The sequence below is a fragment of the Syzygium oleosum genome, unplaced genomic scaffold, assembly GCF_021117445.2.
Source record: "Syzygium oleosum isolate NSW1041296 unplaced genomic scaffold, Sole_v2.1 Sole_v2.04, whole genome shotgun sequence".
Classification (NCBI taxonomy): domain Eukaryota; kingdom Viridiplantae; phylum Streptophyta; class Magnoliopsida; order Myrtales; family Myrtaceae; genus Syzygium; species Syzygium oleosum.
Window position 1 is genome coordinate 13,085,745 of NW_026607488.1, and position 14,721 is coordinate 13,100,465.

Sequence of the window (14,721 nt, forward strand, 5' to 3'; positions counted from 1 at the left end):
TTACCGTAGAAGGAGTCTTTAAGTCATATATTGCCTTGATCTTGGAAGGATCAATTTCGATTCCCCTGTTACTGACCACAAATCCTAGCAGTTTGCCAAATTTTTCCCTAAACACACACTTGTTGGAGTTCAGTCGCAACTTGTACTTTTTAAGTCTTTCGAACAATTTGCGAAGCACCTCAATATGATCTTCTCCTTGTTTGGATTTTGCAATCATGTCATCCACATATATCTCGATTTCTTTATGCATCATGTCATGGAACAAAGTTACCATTGCCCTTTGATACGTGGCACCAGCATTTTTCAAACCGAAAGGTATCATCTTGTAACAAAATATGCCCCATGGTGTTATGAAGGACGTTTTCGCCTTATTTTCTTTTTTCATGAGGATTTGATTATATCCTGAAAAACCATCTATGAATGAAAATGTTTCGAACCCAGCAGTGCTATCCACTAATACATCGATATGTGGAAGCGGGAAATCATCCGTAGGGCTTGCTTTATTTAGGTTGTGATAATCAACGCATACCCGCACCCAACTATCTTTCTTTATTACGGGCACTATGTTGGCAACCCATTCTGGATATGGTACTACTTCAATGAAACCAACTTTGAGTAATTTCATCACTTTTTCTTCTATTTTCTTTGCCAATTTCGGCTTTGTTTGCCTCAATTTTTGCTTCTTCGGTGAAATATTTGGATCAATCGGCAAAGCATGTTCAACTATGCTTGGATCAAGGCCTGGCATGTCAGCATAAGACCCTGCGAATATATCTTGATATTCCTTGAGCAAATCTGTGATTCATTCTGCTTCTGCTGAGGAAAGACTTTCTCCAATTTTAACCTCTTTGGGGTTCTCTTTATCGCTCAGATTAACAGTAATCGTTTTCTCTAGTGTGAGTGGCTTTGATTCTTCATGACGGATCCATTCCTTTCTGATCCATTCCTCATCTTCATTATCCACTTCAATGTCACAAGTGATCTCCTCGGAAAGATTTGGGTCACATACGAACTTATTATGGATACGTGAATGCTCATGCCTGATATGTAACAAACATGATTAGTAATTGCATACAAAGTAAGTAACACACATGGTCCTATGAAATTTCTTTTTGGAAATTCATTTTGAAACTTGTTTTGAAAGAACATAAAGACAGAGCTAGTCCTCATATCATCGGACTTCCTTGCTATTAAAATCATTTTCACAATGAGGAGCAATATAGAAACCCAAAGCCTCAAGCCTCATGAATGAGGATAATGTTCATCATAGGTTTGATTTTGTTTCTACATGTCCTTAACAAAACATTTGATCAGTTTTATTGAATTGAAAAACACGATTACATCTACATCAAAAGGAATGTAAATTGTAACTGAATTGAAATTGCAAATGAAATCACAGGAAACTTGAAATTGCAATCAATAAAATGCAATGGAAAAAACTAGTAGCAAAAGTTCAAGAGAATCTTTCTACTCCAGTGCGTAGGTATTTTCTGCCTTAGTTATGATAACGTTGATGGTATTCTCCTTGAATAAGCTTGGCAGAATAGATTCTTCCTTTACATGTAAGTCTTCTTCTTGAAGTAGCTTGGAGGGTCAAGAAAAGTTTCCTTGATGTGGATTTGATGATAGGGAAGCTTTTTAGCTTTGCCCTTCCATATGGACGGATTAATGAGGCGATCACCTCGACCTCTATAGCCTCCATGGTTCTTTTGACCCTGGCCTTGGCCTCCATGGTGATCTTTAGAGTTATTTGGAATATATCATACTCAATACTTCATCCTTGTAGCGAGAAGAGTGATAGGTTCTTTGATTTCTTGAGACTTTGATCCAAGACCATTACCGGGAGTAAATCCATACTGGCATAACATTCTTCCAGACATAATGGATGATATTAAGAACTTCGGGGATTTTATGATGCAACCGGCAGGAATTTGCACCATTGAGATCATTTCGAAGAAATGATAACTTGGTTCTTCTTTCACTTGGGGTTCGACATATGGTATTGCACTCTCCTTATAGGTGGTGAAATCTGTCTCCCCGTGTATGGTGATCATCTTGCCATTAATGACAAATTTGACCTTCTGATGGAGACCTGAAGGAATGGCGCCAGCCATATGAATCCAAGGTCTTCCGAGTAACAAGTTGAAAGTCCTTGAAATATCTACCACTTGGAAGTCAATCAGGAAGGGCATCGGGCCTATATTTAACTCGAGCTCGATATTGCCAATAACATCTTTCTTCATTCCATCAAACGAGCACATGGTTACCTTAGAAGGTTTGATGAGCTCCTCACTAATCCCCAAGCGATGCAGTGTGCTTAGTGACACAAATTAAGTGCGGAACCATTATCGATCAACACCCGTGACACCTCCTTGCCCCGGCATCTGATGGCAATATACATGGCTTTATTATGGGAACGCTTGTCAATTGGGAAATCTTCATTAGAGAAGGCAATTTGATCCTTCAGAAGAATAGCGCCAACAAAGTCTTCCAATTGTACCTCATTAATCGTCTCCGGGACGTGCACCTCATTGAAAAGCTTCATAAGCACCATTTTATGGCTTTCTGAAGTCTTGAAGAGATTCAACAAAAAAATTTGTGCTAGCATCTTTCTTAGCTGTTCAATTACCTCGAATTCGCTCGTCTTCATGACTGAGAGTAACTGTTTAACATCTTCTTCAGTCACTCCTTTCTTTTCGTGTTCACTTTCCTTCGGGACATTGCATCTCTTTGATCGGGTTATGGCGTCGACTTCTTTGGAAGAGTAATCCCAAGGTACACACTTAGTGTCAAACTTTTCTTTTGGAGGGAGAGCGATGATCACAGGTTGCGTTTCTTCTTCCTTGATCCTTAGCTGATCAATGGGAAGTTGAATAGTGATTGGTATGACGGGACCTTTCTCCGTCTTATATTTATCTACCTCATCAAGCTTGATTAGAAATGGTGTAATCATGGATAACATGCTTCTGTTGGCTTCGTCAGCATCCATTCCACTCCAACCATCAGGTGTGATTGTTTCGTTTTTGAATGCCCATGAAGGAGGTGTATATTTGACACGGTAATTGTATTTACCGCTGTCTTGACCCAGATAATTAACAACTTCACCTTGTCTTCATGCTTTTTGAACAAATCGCCTATCACCTCTGCGAGTCTTTTTCTTCTTTTTCTTTTCCTGATCTTCATTTTCCTCGAGATTCAATTGGCTGATCGGGACCTGATCCATGCCATCCTATCCGTCCAGCACAATGACTTCATTTTTGAACGCCTATGGTGGTGGTGTATATTTAACACGGTAATTATATTTACCGCTATCTTGACTGAGTAGATCTACAGTTTCGCCTTCCCTAGCCACTTTCTGGGTGAAACGCCTTTCGCCCTGACGGACTTTTACTTTCTCCTTTTCATCCGGATCTATTTCATCTTGAAGCATTTCATTCTTGGGTAAAGCTTTCTCCTCAGGACTGGTTTCATCGTCCATACCACCCCAGCCATCAAGCACAATTACTTCATTTTTGAACGCCGATGGCGGTGGGGTATATTTCACTTGGAAGTTATATTTCCGGAGTCTTCTCCCAAGTTGTCTACAATCTCACCTTTTAGGAGTGCTTCCTGACGAAAGCGAGCATCTCTTAATCGAGAAGCTTTAATCTTGACTTCATATTCATCTTCCTCATCGGACTCGATCACTGTTTCTTCATTCTTGATTATGTTTACTGTATTGTGTTCAGAAAGAGGATTCTGATGTATATTTGGCTTGGGCTCTTGGAAATTCAATATCTTCTTGTCAATGAGCTGTTGAACCTTGTACTTTAGAGTGGGATAATTATCCACATCATGTCCCCTTTCTCCTATGTGATAGGCGCAAGTCTTTGACTTATCATACCACGAAAATCTCGCAAGATTGTCTCTCGGTACTTCCTTGGCCATCAAATGCCTTTCCAGAAGCATTGGTAATAGCTTGGACAGGGGTCGGGGCAATGGTGCATATTGCCTTACGGGCCTTTTATTTGGCTCGAATTGCCTTGGATTTTTCCAAGCAACATTTGATTGCTTCGGAAATGATACTTGATGAGTACTTGGGCTCGACACCATAGCCACTTCTCGGATGGGTTGTTTGTCTTTTTTCCCGGGGTAAGGCCTTCGTGCTGCTGTTTCTTGAGCCTTCTTTTCTTTCAAACCCCATTCAATTCTTTCACCTACTTTGACCAACTTGGTGAATGTCTGACGGCCTGATACATGAAGCATGTCGTAATACTCAGTTGGCAATGATTTTAGAAAAAGCTCGATGAGCTCGTCTTCACTTATGGTGGGCTTTACTTGCGAGGCAACGGCCTTCCATCTCTGAGCATAGGCTCTGAACCCTTCATTCCTTCGTTTCTTAGTCCTGACGAGATCCTCTCTAGTTGGGAGTACTTCAACATTAAACTTGTACCGACGAAGAAATTATCCTGCCAAATGATCCCATTCAGTGAAGTCTTCTATGTCGAGGGCTGTATACCATGCAAGGACTGCCTCTCTCAAACTATCTTGAAATGTGCTGATAAGAAGTGGCATGTTGTCTGAATAACTTGCCATCTTACGGAGATAATACTTCAAATGGCTTTTGGGACAACCAGTGCCATCATACTTACTCACGAACTCAGGTTCCTTATAGTTTTCTGGAACAACCACCTTTGCGTACGGCGAGAACTTGTCGAACCTTTGAAGCTCATAGCCTTGACTTGCTAGGCATTCTTCAATTTTGGCTAATCTCTTGGCCTCTTCCTCATCCTTTGTTTTGGATGCCTTTTTGACTTGATCATCCTCTTCTAAATTCACTACCTCAGGTGTAGTCTTTGGAGGATTTTCTTGAATCGGTTTTTTGTTTCTGACTGGGTCTTCAATCGGTGTTTCGGTAGCATTCGAAGTTCCTACATTTGGAGTAGTAGGATAAGATCCTCGAGATGTGAGAATAAAAGCCTTCATTTCCGCCATCATTACAACCATGTAGGTCATTTGATTCTCGACTTCAGCTAGTCGAGCACGGGTTTCTTCTTTCGCCATTCTAACTTGTAGGCGAGTCCGAGGTCTTTTACCTTCCGTTGCTAAAAAACCTGCTTTATAAAAAGACCCAATATCAGCATAGTAAAGTGATCATGAAACCCTACATTTTTTTAATTGTATGATTTCATGAGATTGTCAAGGATGAGAAATTCTATACAAGTCTTAGCCTTGTATAAAATTCTTCATCAATGTCTTTCTCAAGGAATCATACAATTCAAAGAATTGCAATCCATGGTGATTCCTTTATGTTTTGAAATCGTGTTTAGAAAATGATCAATCCATTATTGCATATAAAATTTGAAATTGTTTGACATCATGATTTTAAACTCAAATGGAAATCTAAATCATCCGATCCTAGGCTTTTTGCTAGGTAAAATAGCTTCCACCTTTTGGTATTCTTCCTATTCCTTGGCTTGAGACTCCCATTCTTCCACATCAATCACGACCTCTTCAGGGATGTAGGGTTCTACTCCAGGCATGCTTAGAACAATGTATTCCGGGATATACTCCTCCACGGGATCCAGTACTATGCTCAACGGGACATATGGCTCGACATCAATTAGACGCTTATTTTCTATCCATTTGATGTATTCTTTAGGGGCCATGCAAATCTTCATGTCTTCCTCCAAGCTTTTTGGCCACTCGATTATTTGTTCGAGTGGATTAACCAGGGATAGGATGATGTTGTGAATTTTGACTTGAAGGACATTCTTCTCCTCCTCGGGTATAATTTCATTTGTGATGTCAAAGGCGAACTCTTCGGGATTCCATACCGGTGGTACTTGTTGAAGTATCCCAAATTGTCTAATAACCCTTAGAGGGCAATAAGCTACTCCTTCACTCAAACCAAGCAATGGTACCGCATTTCCATTCTTCTCCTCCTCGGGTATAATTCCATTTGGGATGTCAAAGGCGAACTCTTCGGGATTCCATACCGGTGGTACTTGTTGAAGTATCCCAAATTGTCTAATAATCCTTAGAGGGCAATAAGCTACTCCTCCACTCAAACCAAGCAATGGTACCGCATTTCCCTCTCGGCTCGTGATCTTTGCCTTGCTAATCTTTGGCCAATTGATCCGCCATTGGATTTGATCAGGAGTTAAGGCTCTAATGAAATTGGCCCAATCTAAGAAAGATTGTTTGGGTAATTTGTTTTGGATACAAATGTATCGCTCAATTGAATTTATCGCCGAACAAATTTCGCGAATGTTCATGAAACAACACCAAGGTCGAATGTGTGAGATGAACCATAATGACAAAAGACCAGTAGAGGCTTGAAAGATACCCTTCCCATGATTTTGGTATGTGTTTAGGGAGATGACGGTTTGGGCAAGAAGCATATTAGAGAAGTCCCATTTAAGATATGCTTGTCTTGCGATCACAGCTACTAAAGGGTCTAATCCCGTTCTAGACACGGGGAATAGAACAAAGCCGAAGAAAGCTAGAATGAATACCCGGGCTGAAGTATTTTCCGTTTCCCTAGGAAGTTTTGAAAAGTTGTCCACTAGGAAGGATAATGGAAATCTACACATGTTCGATTTGATTAGCTTTTCTATTTTGGAAGTTTTGAGGTTAAGGAATTTGGTTAAAAGGTTCACAGGATTAAATCCAATGGGTGGCTCTACGACCCTAAGTTTAGAATTAATTCCAATGGCGACTTGATAATCTTCTAATGTTGGTACCAACTCATGCTCTCCAAGATGAAATGTGGCGGTGGAAATCTCCCAAAAATATGCCAATGCTTGGACTAAGCTGACTTGATGTTCCACATGCATAAGCTCGAGAAGGTATCCAAGCCTTTCTTGGACATAAGTTTGGTTGTCTTTGGACATGCCTATCCACCAAGCAACAAGTTCGTTTCAAGAAATGGCAATTACTTGGATGTCTAGTTTTCCCATTGAGCCTAATTATGCAAAAAGATTTGTCATTAGTCACCATGGATTGCGAATCAATTTTAATGCCTCTATTTCAATCATATGTTCTTTTGAGGTGACAAGGTGGTAAAGTACACTTGCATGTCTCGAAAGTAATGCAAATGTCATTTTAAGTCCATTTAAACCTTAAAAGAGCATATAGTTCAAATTATTGACAAATTCAATGTGTGATGTAAATGCCCATTTTGTCATACTCCATTTAGACCATAAAGTCCTAAACTATGGGTTGCAACTTCAAACACATTGAAATAAGCATTTGAATTATATGAGAAATCCGCCATAGACCTATACATTTCTTCTAAAAATGAAAGAATGGTCAAATGGAGTATGATGCCCTAATCATGCATTCTAAAATGAAGGGGCATTTAGACCAAGCTTTGAATGTCATTTAGGCATTTTTTGAAAATGTGCCAACTAGCATGCATAATTGTAAAAGAATGGAATGGAACAGAACGATACTTGCTTACCATGATATTTTGGTTTGATTTTAGGTATACCAACCACAAAGACAAGCAAATGCAACCAGTGAAGTTTTGACGCCTAAAAATGGTAGGATATGCTAAAGGGTCAAGGTCATCACCTTAATGGACAAGGGATTCCATTCCAATAGGCAATCGACCCAAAGTAATGGAATATTATTCCACCTCGGTGATCGGCATTGTATTTAAATGATCCCATGAGCAATCGACCCATAGTGTCGCCTAAACACATACCTCCTAAGGGTAATCCTAAATGTAGCCGGGGTTGGGCCACGGGTAGTGTGTGCTAATGGTGTAGTGCTAAAGCAATTTAAAAACATGCATAGCAATTAATGACCAAACAACACTTCTAAAATTCATTCAAACCACATTCAATCCCAACACCACTCTGCAAAACAATGGTTAGCAAAAACAACACCCCTTATAACACTCGCCTGCAAAATCATTTAACACTATCATTAGTTGGACGTACCTGGGATCCTTGCAAGCACAAAACACAAGCATATCATTCTATCTAGGCCTAAGTCCACTTATAAAAGGTTCATTGTCCCCAGTGGAGTCGCTAAGCCTATCGCGCCACTCTTTTTAGGGTTTTTTTTCGGGATTTGCACGCTAAGGAGGTATTTCCGTATAAAGGTCTCTCCCAGACCATATCTCACGTGACAGTGGAAAGTGATTTCTAAATTTGTGATTTTGAAGTCGCCATTAGTCATTATTGGTAGGTAGACTAGAAATCTAATCAAGGTACGGGAGAAATACCCCGATCCTACGAACTAGAGATTTTGAGTACGGGGACTTAGTTACGTTATTGATCCCAAATTAAGATCCCTAATGCCCTTTCGGTACCTAAGAACGATATGATGTCTAACGTGTCATGCGAATTTCCGAGGCTTACCTACTAATTCTATCCGTTCTAATTGCAGAAAAGACCAAACAAGTATTAAATGCACAATCAAAATCAAACAAGTCAATCAACCCTAAGTGGTCTCTACAACAAAAATCAATCAAAACACTCAAACCCTAATGAAGCTCTAAAAGCTTGTTCATTTCATGATTTACACATTTCTTAGGGTTTTAGGGTTTTTTAGGGGTTATAACCCCTGAATTTGGAATTCTCTAAAAATGCCACTTGGGCACTTCCGAAAATTCAAATTTCACTTTTTATGGTTGGCCACGATGATTTTTGACCATTTTGTGAATTTTCAAAACTTTTGATTATTTTGATTTTTTTTTTAGAAAATTTTTTATTAAAACTGGGAACTGATTTTTATGGTTTTCCGAAAATTTTTATGAATTTTCCAATTTTTCAATTTTTTTATTGATTTTTCTGAATTTTTTTTGTATTTTCCGAATTTTCTGAATTTTTATGAATTTTCTGAATTTTTTTTGAATTTTTATGAATTTTCTGTAAATTTTTGAATTTTCTGAGTTTTCGGAATTTTTTTTGAATTTTTATGAAATTTTCTAATTTTCTAATTTTCTAAAAAAATTCTAAATTTTTATGATTATTGTGATTTTCTAGAATTTTCTGATATTTTTTAATTTTTTTAATTTTTTTGAATTTTCCCGCCAGGGGAAACGAACTGGACTGGCCCGATTCGACCCAGTTCGGCTTGGCCAAATCGAGCATCGCCGGCGCCGATCATCCCTTCTGGCGAGCATGGTGCCCAAAACGGCACCATTTTGGCTCTCCTTCTTTGGGGCATTTCTACAAATAGTTGGTGGGCATGATTTTCAGTTCTGTGCTCTTGAGGCTGTGACTTCGTGCCCATCGCCGATGACCTTCCGACGACCTTTTCACCATTTCGATTGCATCACGATGAAGTCCATGTGTTCGAGTATCAATCTAGACCAATCAAATCGCCGCCGGACGTTCGCCGGCCGATGAAAAACCGATTGGAAAATCCTAAGATAATACTAACCTAAACAAGATTTTCCAGAACACTAATCCTAACACTAGCCGCCCTAGCCGTCTAAATCGGTTCTAATGACTATCAAAACATCAAACAAGGTTAGGGAAACTAACTTGAATGGCCCTACAGTCATGGCAATGCTCCGACGAGGGGGTTTAATGCATGGCCGACTCGGTTTGTGCATTTTAATGCCCAAAAATGCAATCAAACAACATCAAAAATGGTTAGAAACTAGTAATGAACATCAAAATGCCAAGATTCGTCAATGAAATCACTCAAACATGCACATTGAGGCCAAAACGAAATTCTGGAAAATTTTTGAAAAAACTGACTGTGAACCGACTTTGCTTGCTTCGTTCGATGATCAAACGAAATTGTCGAACTGATTGGCGCTCCGAGGGTTGTTCTCTGACATTCGGTCTTCACCCTGGTGGTCATAGCTTCGCCGGAACAGGTCTGGATCGGCCGAAAAATGCCCGATTTCAGGCCTTTGAGACCAGCTGGGCTGACTGGAACAGAGAGGGGAGGTCACGATCAACTCACGATTCGCCGGCGCTCCGCCATCTAAGGCAGCGCCGGATACTCGTGGGAGGACCTACAATCTTCTCTCTCTGATTCTCTCTCTCTCGTTTTCCTCCTTTTCTCTCTCCCTCTTTTTCTGGAATTTCCTCGAACACCTCCTCTTTTCCTTCAGTTTTTCTTCATTTTTTTTCTCGATTTTTTCTCGCCCAAAGTCCATTCTACCGACTTCCGATCGGTTGGGGTGGTTAACTAGTGCCAGCTGGACATTTTCCAGCTGGCCAAATCAAATAAAACGTGCTGGTTTAATCCAAAATGATCGGTGAAGTCGCGGGTTTGATTTGGTATTTCTGGGTTTAGTGCACTTTGGGCAAAGTCGGGTGAAGAAGACAAGCTACTTGGGTCGGGTCGGGTCAACCCGGTCGACCCGGCATACCCGAGTTGGTCCAAATTCTCAAATTTGACCCAATTTTCTAAATTTAACCCCAAAATTAAATTCCCCATCATATTCCGAACCCAAATATACAATTTTCCCCAATTTTTATTATAATTGTATCCAAGATTTTCTCATTTTTATATTCGGGTTAATGGGGTTTTGTTTAATTTGATGTCCTAATGACCTGATTAGGCAAAATTGATGCCAAAATTGAATTACCCACACCTGATTAACCCTAGAAATGATGGTCTCACATTTCGACAATTTCATATTGGGCATGATTCCCAATTTGGGTTCAAAATTCTTAATTTTCAATCAAAGTTTGGGGATTTTTGATTTTTATGTCAAATTGTGCAATTGGACCGACCATTATGCAATTCAAGGTCCCATAATCAGTTGTTGTGAAGACACTATGACTTAAAAATGACTAGAAAAAATTTAATTGCATTTTTGGTTCAATTTGGGTTTAATTTTGCCAAATTTTGGGAAAAACATATACCCGATTGAGATTTTTCAAAATTGACAATTTTTTTTATGAAATTGGATCTAAAATAAGGCTAACGAATATTTTTATGGAATTTTTCTGATTCCATTTGTTATTTTTCTTGATTTTCTCGCTTATTTTGACTAAAAGAAATTAAGGAAAAATGCAGAAAAATGCTAAATTTTTTTGTTTGTTTTAAAAATAGGTTTCTAGGCTTGGCCAAGATTCCTAGACCTAATTTTGAAATTTTTTAAAATATGAAAAAATGAGCTAAAAATTAGGTGTCAATAGGAGGTACAGGAGGAATCCCATCGTGATCAAGTTTGAGGTGTCGCAAGATCAATTGCATTTGTTGTTTGACCACTCTTATTTCTTCATCCTTCTCTACAAGTAAATGTTTTAGTTGACTCAATTCTTGGGTCATTTGCTCCTCAAGTCGTGTCCTCCTTGAAATAGCCGCATTGGAGGATGAAGTTGCAGCAGCCTGCGTTGTCTATACCCTTGACAAAGATCCCATCCCAAATATTTTTCTTCTTTTCATCCCACCCGATGCCTTCACCCATAATGCCATACTATTAATTGATGGCTCAGACACAACAACACCATCACCACCACTACCACTAGCAGTACTCATTTAAAGTTCATCATATTTTTCTTGCATTAACAATATATATGAAAATAAAATAACTTCATATATATAACTACCATAAATATTAAAAGCATTCATGGTTTTCATTCTAGTTTCCATAAACTTACACACCTTCAAGTATAACCTTACATACCTTAATAACTTTTGCTCGATTGCCAGTCCATGTCTTATCTTTTTTTTGAAATGTGCGTTCAAATGTAGCTGTATATGTCGGTTCCGTCCCCAATTCATTTGCCTACAAAATATAAACATAAATGAGTAATTGAATTAAATTAACTTACAACATGTTTTACCATTCTTTTTTTATGCTCCCCGATATTGATAGAGCCCCCAGCATATGTGGTAGACCCTTCACTAGAACTAGAAGCTCGATTCTTCTTATTCTGTTCACTCATTTGCTTATTCTTTTCAGTTTCCCAAGCTCTCTTAATTTCCGTCCAATTGTCACCCGTAATAAAATCTGGCTTTAGTTGACTTATATTTGCTTTATTTATCACATTTCGTATGTGATCACCGGTTTTCTTCTTCAAAATTCTTTTAACTTCATCCTCTTCTGTTTCATCCCACCCGAACTTCCGCTGCATCAATATAAAAACAACTAAAAGTTATTATGAGGATCACATATCCATTACCATGCACCAGACAATTCGGCAATGGATTTTCTAAAGTTCATATCCATTACTACTTGATGTGGGACTATAAGCGTTTGCATTCCCTCTCTTGGCAAGCCGACTTTTCGGAATGAGTTCTTCCACCCTTTATATATATATCCATTGACATGATATTAGAGCAACTCTTCGGATGCACACACACCTCAGACTGATGAAGTTATAACTAGAGGCATTGCAGGAACATATTTAGAAGAAACAATATCTGTTACACAAGTGAGAATGTAAACATGCCAAAAAAATGAAGCCATCTCCATCTACATTCTAAGAACTTGGAGGCCTAAGTAGGGAGCAATTTAACAATAGCACCCAGACTGCATTTCGTAACACAGGGGTGGCACTCTCGTATATAACATGCCCTAAGGAACAGTCAACTCTTGTCTCTTCTTCCTGCTCTTTTACTTTACATATGAAAACAATGGAAACATAGACATCAGATAAAAAAAGGAAAAAGAAAAAGAAGCTATACTATTGCTATTGAAAGTCATTCACGACAAATACACAGGAGTAACCAGCCAAGGTCTTTAATAGTCTCTCGAAAAACCATTCCTTTATCATTAATTGTCCTAAATATACACACTTTGTTATAGGTTCATTTTAGAATTATTCATGATTTTTAATAGTAAATAGGTTCATTTTTGTCATAAAAGTGCAAAAACGTTATAAAACACGCACAAAAAAAGAAAAAAAACTTAGTCACTTAAAGCGAGGATAATTTAGAATCTTTGTTGAGTTAGCATATTTTCCCTTTGGGCTTCCATTACCCCCAAACTTGCAACCTTTTAGGATGGCTTTTGGACTATCCATCACGTTGTGACTAACTCAGTTTGGTCATGGCCAAAAAACTGCATGAACATATTTAGAAGAAACTTAAAAGTACCAATAATGGCGAGATCGAATCCAGAAAATGGATATCAGTGAGACATTGGACACAATTCTAAACTTAAAAGTACCAATAAGAGGGTACTATCCGATCCCTAACACGGCCACTAGAAACACCTAGAAGAACAAAACTTACCTTGAACTCATTCCACCACAAATCCTTTACTTCTTTTGGAGCGCTACTGTAACTAATATACTGCCCCTCCAAGAGTTATTGACTATTTTATTAAGTTGCCTCACAACATACGTAGTATCCGTGAATCTGCAAACATGTTAGAAAGGATGATATAGACAATGAATTAATGAAGCATACGGATAATTTGCAACATGGACAATTCAGTTGACATCTATATCTAAAATCCTAAATATTACATATACTTAAAAAAATGAAGTACTTACGAATCTCCATATGGGCATATCATGAATCGACTATCTTCTTCACTTGTATTTCCCTCATCATTTGAGTGTTGCACTGAAGAAGGTGGAACCGAAGGAGATGGAATTGAAGGACATGGACCTGAAGTAGATTCAGTTCGCATGTGTCCAAATTGTCCCCTAATATGTTCTTGAGGGTCGGAGGAAGGGCCAATGTGTCCATGTTGTCCATCAGCATGTAGTGATTGAAGGTAACATGAAAGGGCAGGGGAAGAGGAAAGGGATGGGGACGAGAAAGGGGAAGGGGCTGCTCTTCTTTGTGAAACTGCACCATGTATGTAACCTCCACGTTTATACTGACAAGTATGAAGGTTAGACAAATATCTTAAAAAACATGAATATGTATTATGGACACATAATGACGTACATCATGAAACTTACCATTTTATTTCAGAGAGCAAGAGATAAACTTGAGAAAATGAAACAAATTTGCTATCGCCTCTGATAAATAGCAAATTGTCCGGAAATGTCTACGAGCTTCTTTAGCTCTTTTTTGCCACAAATAACAGTTGTTACCTTTGTTTACAAAAACATTCAAAAAGCTAGTGAAGTGAAGCACTTTCTGGTGATTAATTATCTAAGAAGAAAACAAGAAAATGAATGATGGGGAGCATATTACATGACATGATCAAATTAGGATATTTTCAAACCTATATATAAATAAAAGGGGAGCATATTTGGCAATCAAGAACTAGAACCCTCTATTCCAAAATCTGTTAATGAACATTAGAAAGCAGTTCTATGTGAAACATAATGTGTATCATGTATCTTTCACACAATATTTAAAACGGAATAAAAATCTGTGAAACACAATGTGTTGCTGCTCGAAAACCTATCTAAATGACTCCGAAACGCAAAAAAACGATGTCCCTCATGGCTTAGCCATGAGTATTGATCAGCGGCCCATTTCCACACAGTCGACGAAATTTCAGCCCATTCCGAGTTTGCCAATCTAAGTGCATCAATTAGGTACTTGGCTTAAAACAGACCCAATTCGAAACCGAACAATCTAATATAAAAACAGACCCAATCTAATATAAAATCCAATCAGACCCAATCCACTCAACTCGAGATAAGTCGAATCCAATATAAAAATAGAAAGAAGCAGCAAACACAATCTAATATAAAAGAAGCAGCAGCAAACAAATATGCCACAAAATCCAAAACCAAACAATCTCCACCTTACATAATCCGAAACCGAACAATCTCCACCCTACAGAATTCGAAAATGAATAGTAGACCCAATCCGAACAAAAAGAAGCAGCAGAAATCCAATATA

General features: G+C 38.5%; 1 long non-coding RNA gene across 2 annotated transcripts; it reads right to left on the reverse strand.

The window, feature by feature from the left end:
* Positions 1-11,589: 11,589 nt before the first annotated feature.
* Positions 11,590-13,991, reverse strand: LOC130138069 (uncharacterized). Of its 2 annotated transcripts, XR_008816482.1 has the most exons (4): positions 13,407-13,991; positions 13,144-13,269; positions 11,751-12,035; positions 11,590-11,692 (listed from the first exon to the last, which is right to left on the reverse strand). It is a non-coding gene; the product is annotated as an uncharacterized LOC130138069 (long non-coding RNA). The 2 variants fall into 2 exon arrangements; XR_008816481.1 differs by lacking the exon at positions 11,751-12,035.
* Between the last annotated feature and the right edge of the window lie 730 nt (positions 13,992-14,721).